The sequence below is a fragment of the Pteropus alecto genome, unplaced genomic scaffold (assembly GCF_000325575.1).
Source record: "Pteropus alecto unplaced genomic scaffold, ASM32557v1 scaffold134, whole genome shotgun sequence".
Classification (NCBI taxonomy): Eukaryota; Metazoa; Chordata; class Mammalia; order Chiroptera; family Pteropodidae; genus Pteropus; species Pteropus alecto.
In genome coordinates this window covers 8,241,498-8,249,009 of record NW_006436283.1, presented here as the reverse complement: position 1 = coordinate 8,249,009, position 7,512 = coordinate 8,241,498, and the positions used below count along the sequence as shown (strand labels likewise).

Genomic DNA, 7,512 nt, shown 5'->3' with positions numbered 1-7,512 from the left:
TCTACTTTGATGGTGATGAAACTTTTGCACATTTATCATCACTAATTTTCTTTGGAAGCAAAAATAAACAAAAAAACCGTAATTTTTTAATTCAAAGACCCACATTCTATCTATGACCATTGTGGTTGCCTTTATTTTTATTTATTTTTATTTTTATTAGGCAAAGCAATCCTTGGTTGACCTCACAGATTGCAAAGACCTTGTCAGCTTACAACCCCTTATTTTTTATTTTTTTATGCCTATAGCACCTGATCTTCCTAGGTGGTCTCCCATCTAAGTACTAACCAGGCCCGACCCTGCTTAGCTTCCGAGATCAGATAGGATTGGGCTTGTTCAGAGTGGCATGGCCATAGACAATTTTCATCTTAAGTGAGTCATAGTCGGGGTCTGTGGCTTGTAACTAAGAATCTTCACTGATAGAGAGCCTTCGGGGTAATATTCTTCACTTCACTTCTGTCTGAAGTACAGCCCGACTTATAAGTCAGGGGACTCTGGGAACATAGAACAAGTTGTCAGCATGATGTGATAGCCTAACTAGTCAAGTAGGAACTAAGAGAACTGATAATCCAGCAGGACCACCTTCGGAGCAGGTGGCAGGCAAGCTTGAGACCACAGCTTTGCTATAGTCCCAATGGAGATTGAATAATTTCAGGAGAATCAGGGGAGAATATTCATCTGATGGCCTGAGCCAGCAGGTTGTGAGGAGGCTGTGGGCTCACAGGGGTCCCTTACGATCAAATGAAGACCAGGTAGTGGCCAGGTACGCTGACTCTAGTCAGCGGAATGACAGTCTGCTCAGGTGGTGCTCTGGGGTGTTTGATGTCTTTTTTTGCTATAACTTTGAAATTGGGCAAATAATAGGTTTGAGGACCACTGGACGAAGAAAACCAGTATGTACTGGACTTCATAGTTGAAGGCTTTTATAGTCAAGCAGATCAAAAGATGCCTTGAAAGATGTTCTAAAACCCCACACATAAAAATTGTTATCAGATTTAAAAAGCAACAGCAAAGTAAAAAAATATTGATATTTGGAAAAGAGAGAAAAAAAGAAAGCTTAGTGAACTGTAGAGCCGAGAAACTCCATTTAATCAACTAATTTATTTTGAGTTATTATAACATCACAGATCAACTCTAGTCTGAGATGAAATAGCACAAATAACAACACTAAAGCAGAAGATTGATGTTGCACCAAGTATACAACCGACTAGGATTTGACAAGAACCAGAGACCTATGAAATTCCTATTTCTTGACCATATTATATCGATCATTTCTCAGTCTTGTTTTACTTCTCACCCTCTGCAAAGCAATGCTGCTTTTTCTGATCCCATGGGATTCTCTGCCCGCTTTGGCAAGGATTTTCCCTGGTTATGTTTTCAGGATACTCTGAAGGACACGAACAATCACATAACAGAAACGACACAATCCTCATTCGTGTTCCCATTAGGGTAAATGTATCTCGATTATGTTTCTTATTCTCCTGTTGTTTGTTGTTATTGCCCTTCCTGTATTTGTTCCCAGACACCTTACAAGCATGAGTCAAGATCACTTTTTAGGTAATGGAAAGGTGGGAAAAATGAGAGTCAGTAAGAGGACACAGAAAATTTCCCCTTATTTCTTGTATTAAATTGATTAAACGCAAATCCCAAGGCTGAAGCTTTACATCTGTATCATCTGTGCCTTTATTTGTGTATTTAATTGCTGAATCCATATGCATAATCTCTATCAGGCAATGCTATTTTTACCATAATAACTCATTTACTGTTTTCAGTGTCAAAGGACTTCCTTTTGTATAGTGTCCCATCTTTGATGCTTTGGATGATTCCTTGAAAGTAGATCTGCTATTTATACAAGGAGAGAAATATTCATAACATTCTTATTTACTAGAAATGCGTGCCTCTCCCTACCCTCCTCTTCCCACCTTTGGGTGTGTGTGTGTGTGTGTATGTATACACATTGTTAATATATGCAGTAATATTCCTGGTCACATGGCATTTTATAAGGGAGGTTGTTTAATCTAGATTTTTACTATCTTGACCAGGGTCAGCAAACTTTTCCTGTAAAGGCTAGATAGTAAATACTTGGAGCTTTTCAGTCTACATGATCTCTGTCTCAACTGCTCAGTTGTGCCATTGTAGAGTGAAAGTAGCAATAGACAACTCACAAATGAATGGGTGTGTCTGAGTTGCAACAAAATTTTATTTACAAAAACAAGTTGCAGGTAAGATTTGCAAGGTAGTCTGTAGTTTCCTGGCTGCTAAATTTGATGCTTATACTGAGATAGGTATGACTCTCCAAATATACATATGAATATATATTTGGGAATATACACATTTTCAAAAAGATAAAATAATAGATTGTAAGAAATTCACTGAAACCATTCTCTGTAATGAGGCTTGCCCACATTGACTGAAAATAAATGACAGGAACGTTGAGTCGACTTTAGAATCCGTTCCCTTCTTAAAGCAGATAGAGCAGAACCTGAAGCTGGGTGACAAGGAGAATCGCTCTGGGACATTCAAGTTGTGTGCCCCACATGCTTTAAGGAGCACAGTTTCTGGCCTCAGGATCGTTCTCATCAATGACTAAAACAATTCTTAATCTTTGCATATTTATCTCTGACATCACTGCAGCAAACATTCGTCACAGGACTGTGATCTCTCTTGTGGATCTTTGCTTATCTATACCCTCAAGATGAGTTGGATGAGCGTAGCATCTTTAGCTGGGAAAAGCTACTTTCTTCTTGAAAGTAGAGTTGAATTATAAAATCCTTATTACACAGAAACATTACATGCCCGTTGTCACATGTACATATGCTTCTTCTCAAGCATCCCTCCTTCACATACAAATGGGAGCTTGGGAAGCTACTCTTACGTACTGTTCACGCTGTGTTGTATCTCCTTATCAAAATCTCAAGAAGAGCGAAGGCATCTAGGCCTGGCTACGGGAAGTGTTGTCAGGGGGTCAGCAGCATTGGCAGTGCCTGGGAACCTGTTAGGAGTACCAACAAATCTCAGGCTGCATCCAGAACTATTTAAGCGTAATTTATATTTAACAAGATTCCTCCAGTTATTCATATGCAAATTAAAGTTTGAGAGATACTATTCTAAATAATCCGTATTTCTAGCCATCTTAAATCAATTGTTAACAAGGCATGATATACATTTGTAAAAAACGAATTAACCAAAATATGAATAAATGAATTTTGTCATGATTAAATGGACAAATGCTTCTTCCATGGATATAAAAATGAATGAATAAATAAATAGTTTTCCTTAAATAATCAAGTTTATAGAGGAACTGGGTAGTTTTATTAAGATGAACTAAAGTAAATTATGTGAAATTCATTACTAGACTGAAAAGACCTGCACAAACAGACAGTGTAGCATTAATAGTGCAAGCCATCTGGTGACACATTAGTGATAATTCATAGACTACAGTAATAAAGTCTCAGAGAGATACTTTGATAATTGTATTTATTTACTTTGTCCATAGCTTAAAATTCTTAGCCTTCATTGGTAAAATGCGTGGGAACATGTTCTTTAAGGACATTGGTTGGCGACTACACAAGTTATTGTGTTTATAAACATTTCCAACTATTGTTCCTTCTGTGTGAATTGTAGAGTGTTTTCTTAGGAGCGAGTGTTTCCCATTTCTCTCTCTCTCTCTCTCTCTCTCTCTCTCTCTCTCTCTCTCTGCCACATACACACACATTGCAACAAATACATACAGCTGTCAATCTCTCTTCTGATGAAAAGTACATATTGTTCAGTTCAGAAATGCAATGATTTTCAAAATGAGATCATTTTTCCTCATGAGTGTATATTAGAGACAGTCTTAGGCAAAGTTTAGTTGAGGCATATAGGTAAAACTACATTAACTCTATTTTTAACATAGATACAGTTTATTTAATAGGTTTGAGGACCACTGGTCTAAGGAACAGGCAGAGCGGCAAACAATTAGCATGATGTACTCAGCAATAAAGAAGATATAGGACATTTCAAAACTTACCATGATTACATTGAATAGTCAGGTGTGTAATAAAGAGCACATTTAAGGTCTTTATACTTTAGCTATTGTTTAGATTTCACACAAGATGATAAATGACTGAACACTGTTAATCTCTAATGCATTGACATTTGGTTGAAGAGAGAACCTAAATTCAGAATAAACTGAAATAATTCACGTCAATAAGTTCTCCATGTTATTTATATTAACAATATTCCAGTAAGAGTAGAGGTTACCCAAAGACAAGGCAGGACATTTGAAGTTGATAAGAGTTAAGAATGGAGTTGATATTTTAGTTTGAAACTAGAATAACATATTTAAAATATAACTGTAAATCATGTATCTAAGAACACATATTTTAAATGAAGGCACTGCCTTTATATCTCTGGAAGAATATCAGATTCTTAGCACAAACATATTAGGTAAATTGAACACATTTGTGAATTTTCAAATTATTCTGAGTGCAATAAAACATTTAGGAAAACTAGACAGCTAATAAAAAATAATTCAAACCAGAATAGGTCAAATTTATAAATATGATAAGCAATTTGAGATATTAAAACTATTTAAAATGAAAAAAAAATGACGTTTTGCTTCTCTCAATTTAGCCAATTTAAAAAATTTACTCCTGACTAATGCTAAAAAAAATGGATGCAATAAAGCTAGCAAAGTCATTTAATGCTAGTGGCACTATAAATTGATTCAACCATTTAAGAAATACATTTTGAAATGCATTTAAAGACATAACCAATTTCTGGGATATCATCTGAATGTAATAAAGAAATGTATGAAGTGGCTTAATGCGGCATGATATGTAATAGGAGTCGTCAGAGGAGGAAGTGAAATTCTTTCCATTAGAACTTCATAATTTCAGAGAAATAAAGCAGAACCACTGAAATGATTGTTATGTACAACTGTAACAATATGGGAAGTGTTCATACATTTAAGTGAAACAGAACACGTGTAAGATCTGTATGAGGTACTTTTACGAGGAAAAATTTTAAGCACTACTGAAAGACACAAAAGTTGACTTAAATAAATGGAAAAGTATTCATTTCTTGTTCTTAGATAGGAAGATTGAACATTATGAGGATGTCAGAACTCCCTAAGTTAATTTACAAATTTTATGTAGTTGCAATGAAAATATTAAATGAACAGTTTATGGAATTAGGCAGGCTGATAATAAAGTTTATTTAGATAAACAAACATGCAAAAGTATCTAGGAAAATACACACAAAACAGAAAAAAAATGACCACGCAAAATAGCTATAATCAGATATACAATAAAATTTCATAATTAAAAGTTGCGATATTGGTACATGAACCAATAAGTAGACCAGTAGAATAGAATAGAAAAGTCAAAAAGATACTCAAATATATATGGAAATTTAGAGCGTGATAAAGGAAGCATTTCAAAGCTATGTGGGGAAGATGATCTCTTTAATAAATGGTACTGGACAATCAGGTAACCATTTGGATAAAATCAATAAAACTACATTTATATTTCACACCACACATAAGAACAAACCCCATCTGAACCAGAGATATAAATGTAGAGAAAAGAAACTAAGCAAGCAAGAAGAAAACATGGATGAGTTCCTTTGTGGCCTTGATACAAGAGAATGCTTACTATGATTCAAAACCCAAAGATAGAACAAAAAATTAATAAATTTGGCTACGTAAAAATAAAAAAATTACATGACAAAAAGTACCATAAACAAAGTCAAAAGACAATTCACAAAACAGCAATATATATATAGATATATATAAAGACAGATGGCTGCTATCTTTATTAGCAAAATTCTTAAAACTTGAGGAACAAATATTTTTGGGGAAAATGACTTGATAAAAACAAGAAAAAGATAGGAACAGATAATTCATAAAATAAGGTAAAATAGCATTTAACATTTGAAAAAATATTGAAACACACATAACTAGATAAATACAAATTAAAAGGTTGGGATGCTATTTTTTTTCCTATTTCATTAGCTAACTTTAAAATAAAAATCACAGTGTATACTGTTGGAGAGGGTTCTACTGGTAGGAATGCAATCTGCACAATCGTTCTGTAAAAAAATTTTAATGTCATTTAGCAAAACTACATATTTTGACCCAACAACTCTACTTCTAGGAATCTACCTGAAGATAACATGCACAAGAATACGAAAATATGCACCCCCAAGGTCATTTCTTGGAGCATTTTTTGTAATTGCAAAATACTGCAAAAGCCTAAATGTCCATACTTAAGAAAATGGTTAAACAAATTATGGTATAGTCACCCAACAGAATGCTGTACAATTGTAAAAAATTTGTAAGACCTCTGCAGAATGATAGGAAATAATATTCAGGATATACTGATAAGAAAAAATATATACAGAAGATTACCTAGATGATGTTAGTCTTCACGTAACAAAGAAGGGGATATACAAAATGACACAAGTATCTTCTCATTTGTACAACTGAACTATAGAGAAGACAAACCAGAAGCTAAAAAGATTGGTAACTAAAGGAGATGGTTGAAAGGGGTAGAAAAAAGGGCATGGGAAATGGTTAGTAAGGGTGAGATTCATAGAACCATGTGATTGATTTCTTCCCCAAGTTAATCAATTATTAAAATCAACCAGAATGTATGGGGGAGAACCCCAAAATGTAATAAAACAATATCAAATGAACCTAACTGTAGTACAAACAAATTATAAAACCACATTGAAGGATGTATTAAACATAGCTAACATAAATAACTTTGGAAAAGAATGTTTGTTGACCGGATTCTGTAAGTATGAAGATCAAAAAAATTATGTACAAATACTAACTCCAATTAGTACATTTATGTCTCATAAAAGTGTGGGTTACTTATTCTGTAACAACATTATATGTATATGAATAAACGGAAACTTTTTTAGAATGTAAAGAGAGCCAGTTCTCTCACTGTTATAGAATATGAAAGTTACAAATAATGAAAAGGGAAGGCTGATAAGAACCTAGTGGTGTTAGATTAAAACCACAGTATCAGTACACAATCATACACACACACACACACACACACACACACACACACACGCATGCACATGTGTGCATGCACGCACCAGAAAATACTAAAGAATTATTATGGATTGGATGCAACCAAGGAGACATAAAAACTAAATATGATGCAAGATTCTCAATTAGATTTTGGAATACAAATAGGACTTAGGAGAAGGACTGGTACAATTCAAATAAAGTTTGCTTAATTAACGGCTTACTTAATAGTATTATGCCAATATCAGCTCCTAGTTTTGATCATTTTAATATGTTATACAAGATGCTAACATTAGAGGATGCTGAGTGAAGTGTGACAGGAATTCTTTGTATTACATTTCTATAAGTCTAACCTTAGATCGAAATCAAAAGTTAAAAAAATAAATCTATATTATGATTTCTCAGATATATGGCTAACTAAAAACTTGTTATTCAAAATTTAGATAAAATCTTTAAGAACATTGGAGTCAAAGCAGGTTAGAATGTTG

General features: G+C 34.0%; 1 pseudogene; it reads right to left on the bottom strand.

Moving 5' to 3' along the window:
- Positions 1 to 236: 236 nt before the first annotated feature.
- On the bottom strand, positions 237 to 355 carry LOC112480175 (annotated as a pseudogene).
- Between the last annotated feature and the right edge of the window lie 7,157 nt (positions 356 to 7,512).